Source organism: Mirounga angustirostris, unplaced genomic scaffold, assembly GCF_029215605.1.
Source record: "Mirounga angustirostris isolate CCGP_5_RB_7025 unplaced genomic scaffold, mMirAng1.0.hap1 SCAF_17, whole genome shotgun sequence".
In the NCBI taxonomy this organism is placed as follows: domain Eukaryota; kingdom Metazoa; phylum Chordata; class Mammalia; order Carnivora; family Phocidae; genus Mirounga; species Mirounga angustirostris.
Genome location: NW_026991725.1, coordinates 9,811,595 through 9,826,999, shown reverse-complemented (window position 1 = coordinate 9,826,999; position 15,405 = coordinate 9,811,595).

Here is a 15,405-nt window from a genome sequence, read left to right as displayed (position 1 = left end):
AGAAGGAGGAAGATATAATGGAGAGCCAGGTAGAGAAATGAAACCCTGCCCCTTCTACCCCCAGAGGAGTAGGCAGAAGAACAGAGGGCAGGGCTCAGGCCAAACAAGCAGATAACAATGTGCCATGAAATTCTCTCTTCAGCAAAGAGATTGGAGGGAAACTTGAAATCAGAGATGCTTGCATTCAGCTTTAGTAATTGTGGTGTATCCCAAATAGTGGAATATTACACAGCAATGAAAAAGAGCAAACCACCAATAAACACAATATGAGTGAATTTCATAACCATGATTTGGAGCGAAAGAGTCAGACCCAAAAGAGTACATACTATATATGAAATTCAGGGGAGTCACAACAGTCATAGACATCAAACAGTGGTTACCTTTGGGGGATGGATATTCACTACAAGAAAACATGAAGGAAACTTCTGAGGAGATGAACACGCTCTTTATCTGCATCTGAGTGATGGCTACATGAGTATATACATGTTTGTTAAAAACTCATCAAGCTAGGGCCAACTGGGTGGCTCAGTCAGCTGAGCATCCAACTCCGGGTTTCAGCTCAGGTCCTGGTCTCAGGGTCATGAGATTGAGCCTTGCATTGGGCTCTGTGCTCAGTGTGGAGTCAGCTTGGGATTCTCTCTCCTTCTGCACCTCCCGCTCGTGCTCTCTCTCTCAAATAAATGAATAAATCTTAAAAAAAAAAAACTTATCAAGCTATAAAATGTGTACATTTTATTCTATATAAGTTATACCATAATAGTTTTTTATTTGTTTGTTTGTTTAAGTAGGCTCCACGCCCAGTGCAGGACTTGAACTCACGACCCTGAGATCAAGACCTGAGCTGAGATCGAGTCGGGTGCTTAACTGCCTGAGCCACCCAGGCACCCTAGTTTTTTTTGTGTGTGTGTGTTTTTTAATAAGGACCTTGAGGTTTGGAGGACTGAGGGCGTGGCAAAGCAGAGATAGTGATTTTTTAAAATTTTTTATTGTTATGTTAATCACCATACATTACATCATTAGTTTTTGATGTAGTGTTCCATGATTCATTGTTTGTGCATAACACCCAGTGCTCCAGGCAGAACGTGCCCTCTTTAATACCCATCACCAGGATAACCCATCCTCCCACCCCCCTCCCCTCTAGAACCCTCAGTTTGTTTCTCAGAGTCCGTTGTCTCTCATGGTTCGTCTCCCCCTCCGATTTCCCCCCCCTTCATTCTTCCCCTCCTGCTATCTTCTTTTTTTTTTTTCTTCTTAACATATATTGCGTTATTTGTTTCAGAGGTACAAATCTGTGATTCAACAGTCTTGTACAATTCACAGCGCTCACCATAGCACATACCCTCCCCAGTGTCTGTCACCCAGCCACCCCATCCCTCCCACCCCAATACCCACTCCAGCAACCCTCAGTTTGTTTCCTGAGATTAATAATTCCTCATATCAGTGAGGTCATATGATATATGTCTTTCTCTGATTGACTTATTTCACTCAGCATAACACCCTTCAGTTCCATCCACGTTGTTGCAAATGGCAAGATCTCATTCCTTTTGATGGCTGCATAATATTCCATTGTATATATATACCACAAGAGATAGTAATTTTATGCTGCTCCCTTGGGAACTGCATGTCTATCAGGAAAAAGCCAGGGTTGTGCAGAGGGGGCTGATGCAACCAGACCTGTCAGGCTATCCTCTACTGTTCCCTAGCATGGCATTTTTAAAATGGTCAAGTGGGTACTGGGGAGGAGGTAGAGAAATCCCCCTGGGTGTAGAGGGCATTACACCCTTAGATACTAACTCAGAGAACCAAATATGTATGCATGGGAATGCGGGACAAATTGCTAATAGACATTTCCACTGGCTAAGGGAGTACTGTGGGAAGACGGGCTTCCAAGTTTTATTCTCTGGACATTTTTGAGGTATTTTCCTATTTTTATCTCCTCTTCCCTTTTCTCATTCAGGCAGATCATCCATACCATGCAGCTCATCCACCCATCTCAGGGAGACATGACACAGGACAGTGACTAAAACTATGAGTGTCGGGGTACCTGGGTGGCTCAGTCGTTAAGCATCTGCCCCTCGTTACACGGCCCCGCAGGTTGTGGTCCTAGGGTCTTGGAATCAAGCCCCGCATCGGGCTCCCTGCTGGGTGGGGAGCCTGCTTCTCCCTCTCCCACTCCCCCTGCTTGTGTTCCCTCTCTCTCTGTGTCTCTCTCTGTCAAATAAATAAAATCTTTGGAAAAAAAAAACTATGAGTCTCTTTGGCTTGTGTGTTCTAAAAGCCTAAGCCCTTTGCAGAAAGGATAAAGGAGGATTCAAAGTAAACTTTTTTAATGTCTTCACCAGAGTCATTAAGGACTGTGGATTTCTTCCCAGCCAAAGAGAGTCCTGGTCTGGTCTGGAGGGATGGGCATCCCAGCACAGCCAGGAAGCAGGGAGACCCCAAGAGAAAGGGCTGTGGACAATGTCCGGGCAGGTGGACCACAGCAGCCCTGGGGAAGTTCTCCGGGTCCTCAAATGTGACCCCAAACCTTCATCATGCCATCAGACGCACAGACCATACTAACCCCAGGTAGGAAGGCTCAGCAGTAACCTGTGCACTCTCCAAACACCCAGGTACACCCCAGAAAGGCTGAGGTTAAAGTTTCCCACCAGGCCAGCAAAAGGGCAGGATACAAAGTTAACATCAAATTAAGTTACAGGAGTAAAGTTTTCTTTCCTATAAACCTGAGTTTGTAGATTTCGATTCCAGCTACAATTCTGGGTACTTCTGCATTAATTGAGTCTGTTATAATGATTTGAATCTTCTCTAGGTTAGTGTTTTCCTTGCATAATCCTCATTAAGTGTTTGTTAACCTGTGTCCCTGGAGTGGAAACCTAGGAGGGAGGCAGTACTCAGCTGAGGGTGTTCCCACTGTGGCTTCCCTGTGAGTCTGGTCTGACCACAGACATCCCACACCCCATCCTGAGGCTGAACCACAGTGGGACCTCTAGCTGCCTCCCTCCTGGCTGCTGGCCGCAGGACTGGTAGGATGCCTACTCACCTCCTTTCTTACCTAACTGCAGAACAGAATCCCTGCCAGCCTCTGGGGGAAGAGGGGACTTTTGCTCTCCAGAAATCCCCCGCCCTCCTGAGTGCAAGTTCTGAGCTTGTCTGCTTACATCTCACAATGGCAGGGAGCTGTCCTCCCAATCCTGCCTCGGAACCCCAAAGTGGACATTCTGAGTCAGAGAAGGACCTCTGCTTCCCTTTTTCTAGCTAGAGTTCTCCCTATCACTCACTTCCTGAGGAACATCTTTTCCCAAACTCATTTCTGACCCTGTAACCCTATCACTGTCCAGCTTCAAAGAGCAAGAGGTGGGGCGGTTGGAAATGAAAAAGAAAACACTCACTGGCCATCCTTTACGTGTCTGGCGGGCTACACGTGTCACCTTAACCCTCATTTCCACCTTGCAGGCCAGGGATTATAGCCATATGAGACATAGGACAAAACCAGGGGGAGCTCGGGGAGTTTAAGTTAACTTGCTTCAGCTCACACCACTGGCAAGTGAACAAGCCAGAATTCAAGTCTGTGTCTGACTCCAAACCCCCAAATGGGACCTGTCAGTGCCTGATCCAGCCCTCCCCTTGGGCCCCGTGGGCTATCTTCCTAGAATCTACACCCCCAGCTCAGCGTCTAAGGGTCCCATGCCCCCACTGCCCAGTCTCTCTGCCGATTTCCAAGGCCCCAACAGAGGAATCTAATTGGCCCAGCTCATCGTTTTCATCTAGGGCCACATAACTCCTGGCCAAGCCCTCTATTGCAACCCCGTGCAACTGCCTTCAGGGTCTTCCTTGGCTGCAGCTTTTCCTACGGGAACTTCCTGGGATCACCTCCCAATAAACTACTTGCCCTCATATTCTTATTTCAAGGCCATTTCTGGGGAATCCTGACCTAAGAAAGGTGTGAGAGGAAGAAAAGTCGAGAATGACTCCTGACTCCTAGGTTGCTGGCCTGACCAGTCAAGCTTCATTATTTTAGCAGAAGCGGCTACATGTATTGTGCGTTTGCCATGGGCCAAGCATTCCGCAGGGCCTGTTACACACAGTATGCCAATTAATTCTCCCCGCCACATTATGTTGTACCACCATACCCATCCCCATATTACCAATATGGAAACCACTCGTAAGAGTAAAGCCATTTGCCCGGGGTCAGACAGCTAGTAAGTGGCAGAGCTGGTTTTCAAGGGGCAGGGGGTAGGAGAGGTAGAAAGGTCATGCTGCTTTGACATTTGGCTGCCCAAAATGTGTTACTCATAAGGATCCCTGCTTCCATGTGCTAGCCCCTCACTTCCAACGGGAAAGTTTCCATTTCCTCACAGTAGAGACCCTTAATAGCCCTATTATTCACCTTCTCACTGATGGAGAAAGTGGATGCAAGAGGGGGGAAAAGGTACAGAGGGCAGGAGAGAATAATCAAAATAGTAAGAGCTATTTTGTACTGAACCGACAATGTGCTGGGCACTGGTAAATTCTTTAGGCCATCCCACTTACGCTTCCCACAAGCCTTGGGGGGAGGATTGTCTGAAGTTACGTCCATTTAACAGAAGTGGGGAAGGACAAGTTCTACAGAACAACAAAGAGCCAATCCAGCCAGTGGGACCCCCGCCCATGGACTGGGCGCCAGCCCTTCCTCACTGTGACTCAGCCTCTGTGTTTTCCACTTCTTCTGACTTTCTTTTTCCCTAAGAAAACAGTTCCACATCCTACTTTCTGAGCATTTCCTGCCTGGTCCCTGGAGAGAAATCAAGCCTCCTCAGGAGGTTGGAAGCAATCAAAGGACAGGTGCAGGACACCAAAGGGAGAGTCACAGCTGTCAGAGACTCCCCCTTGTCTTCGGAAGTGTGAGCAGAGTTTGAAGAGAGACCCTGGGGGTCTGAGTGTCTGCAGTGCTGAGGCTAGAAATCAGCCCGAGTCTGCGAGACGAGAGGGTGGTTTCTTGGTGGGAGGGCGGTGTGTGTTTATGTGGTGGTGGTGGTGCTTCTTCAGTATCAGTCATGTGGTGGTGTCAAAATGTACATGTTCCAGGGCGCCTGGGTGGCTCAGTCGGTTGGGCGACTGCCTTCGGCTCGGGTCGTGATCCTGGAGTCCCGGGATCGAGTCCCGCGTCAGGCTCCCTGCTCAGCGGGGAGTCTGCTTCTCCCTCTGACCCTCCCGACCCTCCCCCCTCTCATGCTCTCTCTCTCTCAAATAAATAAATAAAATCTTTAAAAAAAAATGTACATGTTACAACTTACATACCCTTAAAAAAAAAAAAAGTTGTTCTCGTCATTTTCAGTAACTGATCACACTGGCATGGTGGAAGAAACACTTAAACAATGACAATTAAGGGAAATCATCTCCCCTGAATAGAGCAGTGGCGCTTCAGGGAAATAGTCACGGCCAGTGTGAAGTCCAGACTCCTCATCAGGGCTGTTTTGTACCTCCCAAGATGGCTTCAGGATGCAGGAGGCACTGACGCTGCCTTGTGGCCCTGGTTGGGGGTGAGGGACATGGTCCTCGTCCTGCTGGCTTCCATTGATGTTGCGATGGGGTGTGGCTCGTCTCGCCTTGCCCCTGAATCCTCCTGACTGCCACAGTGCCACAGCTGGGGGAACTGGTGGTCTGTTCTCTGGGGGTGGCAGGGCCCGTGGTCCCTCCCTTGCTGCCTCAGCTCCATCCAGTCCTCATCCACCTAAGTCTCAGCATGTCCTCCACGTTTTTTAAGCCACCCGTTTGGCAGCCTCTGTGATGGGGTCATCGGGAGCCTCACCAGAATATCAAAAACACTTGCTCCATTCCCCATCTCAGATGGTGCAAGCAGTTATGAGTTAGACCCTATCCACATCCACAAGGAGAACTGAAGGCCAGTGTTCTATCCTGGTATCTCTTCCTCCAATGTCCACCTCCACTGATCCTCCATTTCTTCACATGTTGCCTTACCCCACATGGGTCAGGGCCCTGGTTCCTTCATTCCCCCAAAAGAACACTGATGTAAGTCTATTGGGTGTCAACAGATGTTCACTGGAAATCTGGGCATAGGATGGGTTCTGAAGAAGATGTAGCATGAATGTAGCACAGAATAATTTAGGTGAGAACTTGAACTAGGATATTAGCCATAAAAATCCCTGCCTTAAAAATCCACTGGCCATTCCCTGACAGAAGGAATTCATCTCCCCTAGCCTGATTTTCTTCCCAAGACTGAGTAAATCAATAACCAGGTAAGAATTTAGCCCTGGGCCTGCCTTATTCTAAAGGCCCATGCTCCCCACCACTGCTCATTCTGGGAGAAAGAGCTATGTTTTCACAGCTGGGAGGTGAACCCATCTTCAGAACAATTCCTATGTGGCAGGCACAAACAATTCCCATGCTGCGAGGTCATCTGTGGAGCCAGGAGGTGTGAACCCTTGACAGCAGGGGAGGCTGCTCTCAGGGTCCCTACTAGTCCGAGGCACCATCCTCCAGGACCTCTGCTTCTTCCCAAGTCAGCCTCTTCCCTGACAAGAGAGCCCCCACTGCCAACCCCAGTGCCAAGTCCATCCAGTAAACAGTTACCTTGGGGCAGACCTGTCTCCAGACCTCAGACCTGCAGACAGGCTCTCTCTCTCCCAAGCTGCAAACTTGAGACTCTCCCAAACCATCTATCTGATCGACATGCACCCCTGGCAGACAGGCACTGTACCTTTTCCACCATTACTAGGCAAGGGGCCAACCCCAGAGGGGCCATCAGTGTTTGCCGAACTGGGCCTGGTTCCAACCATTACAGTTTCTTCGCTCTTTCATGGTAAGGGGCCCAGCTGGTTGAAGGGACCTCAGTGACAGTGAGGTCACTTCACTTTGACCATTTCCTGAGCACCTGCTACGTGCCAGGCATTCTATACAATGAGCTCATCTCCTCTCCCCCGTCCCCTCAGTTCACTAGCGGTCAGCCATTTCACAGAGGAGAGAACCATCTAGCTAGATCATGGCAGTTCCTTGAGCTTCCACAGTGCAAGAAGCAGAAGCTGGGGCGCCTGGGTGGCTCAGTTGGTTGGGCGACTGCCTTCGGCTCAGGTCATGATCCTGGAGTCCCGGGATCGAGTCCCGCATCGGGCTCCCTGGTCGGCGGGGAGTCTGCTTCTCCCTCTGACCCTCCTCCCTCTCATGCTCTCTGTCTCTCATTCTCTCTGTCTCAAATAAATAAATAAAATCTTTAAAAAAAAAAAAAAAGAAGCAGAAGCTGGAATTCGAACCAAAGCTTGAGCAACAACAAGGCTCCTGCTGTTTCCACTAGGAGACACCCTCAGTCAGAGGAGATAATGATCTACTCCCTTTTCCGGGGATCAAATGTCACTCTTCTTTGGGGAAAGGCACGGAAGGCTGTATTCTCAGTGTCAACATGTGATTCTAAAACCCACTTCCCTGATGGGGTGAAGGGTGTTGTGGGGGTTGGGGTGAGGCAGGTGCAGAGAGGAGCCCTTGGGTGAGTCAACCCACCTCAGAGAACCGCACGGAGAGGCCTGGTGCTCTCACTGGACTGAGGTTTATGATAAAAGAGGCTCTAAGACTGGGACTGGAAACTCCATGGGAATTTCCCCCAAACATCTGGGCACCGCCTGCCAGATGACTCTCTATAAATAGATCAGAAATGCACAGGATATAAAATTCTAAAGATACAAAAAATATGCAATGAAAAAGAAGTCCGCCTCCTAGCACTGTCCCCCGCGGTCTCCCTCCCATTATCCTTCTTAACCAGAAAGGAAAGTAACTGTTAGTAGTTTCTGATGAACCTCCAAAAGAGCATCTAGGCATTTATAAGCATAGCTGAGTCTATTTTTTTTTTTTATACATGTGGGCAGCATACTACATAAACCATTCTGTCCCTTGCTTCTTTTACTTAGTATGTCTTAGAGATCATTCCATTCCTGCATGTAGGGAGTTGCTTCACTCTTTTTAGCAGCTGCCTGACATTCTATTATATGAAAGTACCAGAATTAATCAGTAAGTCCCCTACTGATGGCCAATGAGATTGTCTCTAATCTTCATTATTATCAAACCATGAATATCTTGTACTTACCGTGTCGTACATGCAAGTATATGTGTAAGATAAATCCCTAGATGTAGGATTGCTAGATAGAGCTTATTAAATACAATATGTGCTTTTAGGTGTTTAATAGATCTTGCCAAACTGCCCTTCCTCCATAAAGGTTGTAGCAATGTGTCATCCCCTGCCAATGAAGGGCAGCACAAGGAGTGCTTTTTATATGAGGAAAAGACTTTTAGCTGGAAGAGATGAGCTGAGGAGCAGACAGGCAAGCCCACGCCTGACCCAGATATTTGTCCCAGGACAGCAAGTGACAAAAATGAGCCCGCACCACCAACAGGCTGCTCCCTGCACACAAGCCACCCATTTCACAGATGAGAAAACATGCTCAGAGAGTTGACATGCCTCACGGCCTGGAACCCCATCAGTCCAGGGCCCATTCCCCCAGCCCATGCATGCTTCCCCCTCTGGCTGCAGCTGTGGTCTCCTGTGCTGACTTGAACCCAGCTCCTTCCTATTGGGAGCTGAAAATAATTGGGCTACCCACATGGTTTGGGCTTCCACTTGTCATTTCATTCCCACCCACAGGAAACCAGGACCTGTTCCCACAGATACCCACTCACCCAGCTGCTCTTTCCAGCCCACAGAGCCTTGGTCTTTTACTTCTCTGGGGTGGACTTTCATCCACCAGCCTAAGGAACTGAAAAACTCAACGGACCCTCTCCATGGTTACTGCTTGGTGGTGGACAGTGAGGGCATGACGGAAGTGAGAGTCACACATGAGTCGCGGGTGGTATCATCAGTCACTCTGGAAATAGAAGCAAGCATGGTGAAAACAGTACTCTGCCTCTGTACTTAGAAAGTGCCTTCAAATGAAGCGGGGGAAATCGGAGGGGTGGACGAACCATGAGAGACGATGGACTCTGAAAAACAAACTGAGGGTTCTAGAGGGGAGAGGGGTGGGAGGATGGGTTAGCCTGGTGATGGGTATTGAGGAGGGCACGTTCGGCATGGAGCACTGGGTGTTATGCACAAACAATGAATCATGGAACACTACATCTAGAACTAATGATGTAATGTATGGGGATTAACATAAGAATAAAAAATAAATAAATAAATATAGAAAGTGCCTTCATATCCATTAACTCATTTTACTTGCACAGCAGTTCTCTGGGTTAGGCAAGGCAGGGATTCTTACATTCATTCCTCCCATTTCAGAGATAAGGAAAAGGGGGTAGGACTTGCCTACTGCTCTGGAGGAGCGGAGACTAGAGGCGGACCCAGGCTTTCTGGTGTCTAATCTGGCCACAGACTATTCTGCCCCCATAATAAGCAAACTCCTGGCAGATGAAGCACCCGCAAAAACCCTCCCTTATCTGCCCACATCCAGGAGTCACTGTGTCCCCTAGTAATGTTGTCTGGGACCCTGCAATACATGGATATACATGAATTCCTTTCCCTGGATCCTCATCTTTGTTCCGGCTCCATAGATACATCCTTTTAAGGAGACTCTTGGGGAGTTTCTGATGGGTGGATTTGCACTATATCTAAGTGTCTGGACAGCCTGGAGAATATGACGGGTGCTCCACAAAGGTACCTTGCTCTGTTGGCTGAAAGGACAGATGGGTGGATGGAGTATTGGTTGAATTTGTTTCTCTGATTATTTATGTTTTTATTTTTCTACACAGCATCCATTACCCCTTCCAAATATCACCTTGACATCCTCTCTCCCCTAGGACTATGAATCCTTAGTAGATGGGGATGTGGATAGGAAGAATGGCTGCAGTAATTTTACTTCAGAAGTGGTACCCTGATGAGATTGTCAGGTAGTAGCTGGTGCCCAAACACCCAGAGCTTTTCTGGTTTCTTACTATTCTTTTTCCAAGTCAGGTTCTCCAATCCTCTATCCATTCTACAAGCTACTCAATCGTACCCCCAGTATATTACTTTCCTGCTTACATGAGCCAAAGTTGTTTTCTGCACTTAACAAACAATGACTTTTAAATGGCAGATGCAGAGATGAATGAGTGGATGAAGAGATGGATGGGTGGAGGAACGGAAGGAGATGAGAACGTGGAGGAGTAAAAGGGTAGAGGTGAGCATGTGAATAAATGCAGCACTGCCTGGGGAAGGACTTAATGAACTAAGTGTTGAGTCCCAGGCCTTGGAAGGATGGGAGAGGAGGCATGATGACCCTTCAACCTCGCCTGCAGGGGGAGTGATGTGAACCGATTTTAGGGGCAACAGAACACCTATCACCAAATGTCCTCCTTTAGTCTTGCATCTTTTGACTGAGAAAGCCTTCAGAAATACTGTCATACCTCCATTTCCTAGATAAGGAAACTGAGGCCCACAAAGGGAAAGTGATTCCCTAAAATCGCACAACTAGGTTTCAGGCTGGGCTAGGACTAAAACTCAGGTCGTACTTCCCAGCCCCTTGCTGTTTTCACTGCCTCATGAAAGCTGCCTCTATGAGGAATGACTAAAGTGCAGAATTTCCAAATTCCATTTTGATGAAATTCCCCAAGGGGACTTCCTCATCCAGGCTGGAGGTCCTCAAAAATGTCAATGCCTCAGGAAGTTCTGAGGCCCCTATTGTAACCTGAATGTTCTGCAGGCCTCTGTGCTGAGGGGGGGTGGTGGTGGAGGGGTTTGGGGAAGCAGCATAGAAGTAAGAGACTGGGGACCCCCATCCCTGAGAATGGATGCAGGGCAAGAAGGGGCTTCCCAAGGCCAGCTCAAAAGAGGGGCGGAATCCAGACCACAACCACAAGAGTCCTGTAAGATTCTGAAACTTGTGTCACTTCCTTTGTAAGCCTGTCTGTGAAACTCTTTGTAAAAAGGTCTGCACGCTGGCTGTGGGCACAGCCAGGAAGGGAAAAGGGGCGACCATATGTCACTCCACAGCCAAGCTTGGAGCGAGAGAGAAATCCAGTGAAGGACAGAGCATGGACGCTGAGTCTCTGAAGTCCAAGACACAGAGGGTCGGAAAGCTTAGGGCAGGCCTGAGTCATCACCGTTTTCTACATGTTTTCTTCCTAATAAGTGAAATAATGCGTAATGTGTCCAGCACGGTGCCTAAGAGCTAATGGAAAACACGGTCAACTCCCCCACGGGCAACAGGAGAGGTGTCCTGTTGCCCCTAAAATCGGTTTACCTGCCCCCATGTTCCTTAACACTGAGCTGAGATGAACACCCCACTCGGGAGTGGAGGGGGAGGAAGACATGGAGTGGAGAAGCCCTGGATGAAGAAAGGGAAGGAACTGTTATCCCTACCTCTGTTTGTGCAGGGAATGGTGTTGGGCAGTTGACTGCCTTTTTTTAAAATTTTTATTGTTATGTTAATCCCCATACATTACATCATTAGTTCTAGATGAAGTGTTCCATGATTCATTGTTTGTGCATAACACCCAGTGCTCCAGGCAGAACGTGCCCTCGTTAATACCCATCACCAGGCTAACCCATCCTCCCACCCCCCTCCCCTCTAGAACCCTGAGTTTGTTTTTCAGAGTCCATCGTCTCTCATGGTTCGTCTCCCCCTCTGATTTCACCCCCTTCATCCTTCCCCTCCTGCTTTTTCTTTTTTTTTTTCCTTAACATATATTGCATGATTTGTTTCAGAGGACGGGGCGGTTATGTTCTGGTAGTAGGCGCAAAAAAACGGGCTGCTTCTGGCAAACATGCTAGGGGAAACAAAAACAAAAAACAGACTCCAAAGCATCAGGAGGAGCGCATCTGAGATCAGCTGTCACTCAGCAAATCTGTAAGAACGGATGCTTCTCCCCGGGCCCCACTCCCAGGGCTGCCCCATCCCCGAGGCATCTTGTGGCGGGCTCCTCCAGTAACCTGAGTGGTGAGCATTTCAACAAACACACCACAGGCTGCAGAAAACAAGCGGGTGTACATAGCTGACTGTCCCGTGTGGTGAAGGTGAGAAGCGTGGGGGAGGCCGAGCTGCAGCCCTCCAGCCGGAATGTGGTTGAAACTATAAAACAGTTGTCACAGTTAGTCCCCCTGACCTGGTGAAATGCACAGGAGGTGCATGTGGGGGGTGCACGCGGAGGTGCAGGATAGAATGGCAGAGAAAGAACAGACCAGACCAAAAGGAAAGACAAGGTGCAGCAGAAAGAGTCCTGGATAGGGGTTCGAATCCTGCCTCCAGCTGGGCAATTCCTCCGTGTTGCTGCCCCTTCAGACCCTCCAACAGCACTGCTAGAACACCTACCCCAGGCAGGGCCCTGTGGACACAGGGGTGAGAGACCAGCTAGCTGCCTCCTGGGAGAAATACTTATATTTGTAAACAAGGACAGAGGAGGGACGCAGCCAGAGAGCAGCTCTCCAATTTGTAGATGGAGAAAATCAAGGCTCCTCAGGAGGAACAGCTTTGCCTCCGGCTTCTCTTGGGGCCCAGACTGGGATTCCTAGACAATGGAGGGACTTTCCCTGCTTTGGACATTTTTTTTTAAAGCAGCCAGAAAAAACAGAGCTGCTCCCCAAATGATCATGAGGGGAACTCCGGGTCTGAGCAAAGCTTTGAAACTCAGAGGGAATGAAGTTTCTCTTCTTTGCCTGCCTTCGGTTTCCTAACATCACAGTGTCAGGCTGGGCAGGCAGCCAGCTGAGCTCAGGGAAGGAATGAAAGAGGAAAAGGGAGACTGGGCCAGGAGGGCAAGGGAGGGCCTGAGCTAGGCTGGAAAGAGTGTGCGTCTAGCTCTAGCGAGGAATGCACTCACATCCAGGAGGAGGGGGCGCTGATGACAACCAGCCCTGTGGACTCAAGAGGCCTGTCAATGAGCCTGCTGGGTCTGTGAACCTCGTACACGCAAAATTACATGTGTCTGTGTGGGCCTCCAAGTGTTTGTGGAAAGCGTTCACAGCTCTCGTCAGATTCTTAAAGGGCTCCATTGCCCAAAACGGGTTGGAAGCAATCTCTCACTTCACAGACAAAACTGAGGCCCAGAGAAGGTGAGCAATCTGCTCAGGTCGGCACTGATAAGTAATAGAGCCGCGTGCGAACCTAGGAGTCCAACTCTAAAGGGCCCATGTACTTACTCAAGATGCTGTAAGAAGTTATTCAGATTGGGGGACCTGGGTGGCTCAGTCGTTAAGCGTCTGCCTTCGGCTCAGGGCATGATCTCAGGGTCCTGGGATCGAGCCCCGTGTCGGGCTCCCTGCTCAGTGGGAAGCCTGCTTCTCCCTCTCCCACTCCCCCTGCTTGTGTTCCTATTCTTGCTGTGTCTCTCTGGCAAATAAATAAATAAAATCTTTTTAAAAAAAGTTACTCAGATTAAACCAGCATGAATTTAGCATCTATTGTGTCCAAGATTTTGGTGGAAAGCAGGGGGAGAATACAGAAAGCAACTAGAAAAGAAAAACCATAAGACATTGTTACTTTGTCCAGGTAGTTAAGACAAGACCAGTGCAAAGGTGACTCACAATAAAGGATATTTTTGTTACTGTCCAGTTCTCCACCCACCACATGCACACACACACACACACGCATGCATGCACGCACGCACACAAGTGCATGCTCCAGGGGACAGGTGGTTGACTTGCTCACCATGGCATCCACAGCACCTACAACAGTGCCTGGCTCACAGCAATTCACAGGAATCGTTTGCAGGTAAACAAGGACTGACTGACTGGGTGTAGACCAAACACACTGGCGGGAGGTGGGGGAAGGGCAGAGAGGGCTTCTTGATGTTCATACCTCATCTTACAGTCTCCTAAGCACGTCCACAGTCATTACTCTCCTTGATTCTCTCAACCACCCATGCATGGGTCACACAGACAGGCATCCCTCATTTTCAGGGACATAAAATGCTGGGTGAATCATAAGGATAGTTGTCATTCATTGAACCTGCACTTTGATTTCCTCATGGAATCAGTACCTTAAAACCAGAGAATATACTGATTCCATGAGTCCAGACCGGATTTTGCACGGAAGGTAATGAGGGGTAGAAATGGAATTACAATTAGGGTCTACCCTCTCTCTGGTTCCCACAATCCACTGGAACCACCAAAAAGGACGAAATAGACTCCTATTGCCTATACCCGTTGCCTATTCCTGCTCAGCAACACCACCATCCTACCTACCCCTCATTCTCACTACCACTTACACACACACACACACACACACTTACAGCAGAAAGGTTCACCAGGATTAAGGATGAGGATCATGTTGGTCCATCTCACTTCTTACCTCAGCTAGTGTCCCAACTCAGCATATTTGGTATCCAGGAAAATACTTTGCTTTCTTCCTCAAAGAGGGAAACTGAGATCAGAGAAAGGAAACAGAAATAGAGCTCACATGGACAAACTGAACCTTAGCAGAAGTTTCAGGATTTCTCTAGAAACAATGCAGTGTGGTAGAAAGTCTATGAACCCAGACAGACTTGGGTTCAATGTCGAGCTCTACCACTGTGGGCTATGCAACCTCAGCGAGTCGCTTAACTTACACCTTAACCGACCTGTCTGCTTAAAAACAAACACTTTTTGTGATAAAGCTCACTAATCCATATTAATTGGGAGTCTGATCTAGACTGCTGAAAAGCCTAAGTATAGAATATCCTTAAAGGGACTGCCATTATAATAATGTGATAATAATAGCTAACGTTATTAAGTACTTAACATGCGTCAGGCACACGAACACATTCATAGGAACTTAACTGTCTCAACAGCTGTGGGGAGGACCATTATCACCCCTGGTTTAGAGATGAGGGAACTGAAGCCAGAGAGATTAAGTATCTGGCCAAAGGCTGTCTAATAAATGGGAAAAACACCAAAGACCCTGCTCTTGGCCACCAGGCTACATGGCCTCCCACATGTTTGGTAACTAAGGGGACTGTGTGAGGGGAACAATTAAAACAGGTAGACCATTTTTGTGTGGATAGATGAATGTTTCAAAAGTGCTTCCATGTGTTTCTTTAAATGAGATGGCCATGGTTTTCAAAATTGCGTTTCTATTGTAAATGGGTGAATGAGTCATGAGGCGGGGAGGAGAAGCTTCCGAGGACAGGCTTAGAACAGCCGCCGGCACCTAGACAGGACGCGGTAACGGCTAACTGCCTGACTGATGTGACTCAGTGGAAAAGGCTCGAGCCTGGTCGTCAGAAGCACCTCGGTTCAATCCCACTGATCAGCCACATGACTCTGAGGACCTTAATGACCTCTTCTGTGAAATGAGAATAACCACCCTTCCTCAAAGTCCCTGTGAGGAGAAACGAGAGGTCTTCCCATTCTAGGTCATTCAGTCACCCTCAGTCCCCAAGTTATGTATGTCACAAGAGCTAGCAAGAAAATATTCTTGGTAGGAGACTATTTTTTTTAAGTTACTTTTCTTTTTAAATGTGTTTGCTCTTGTCACT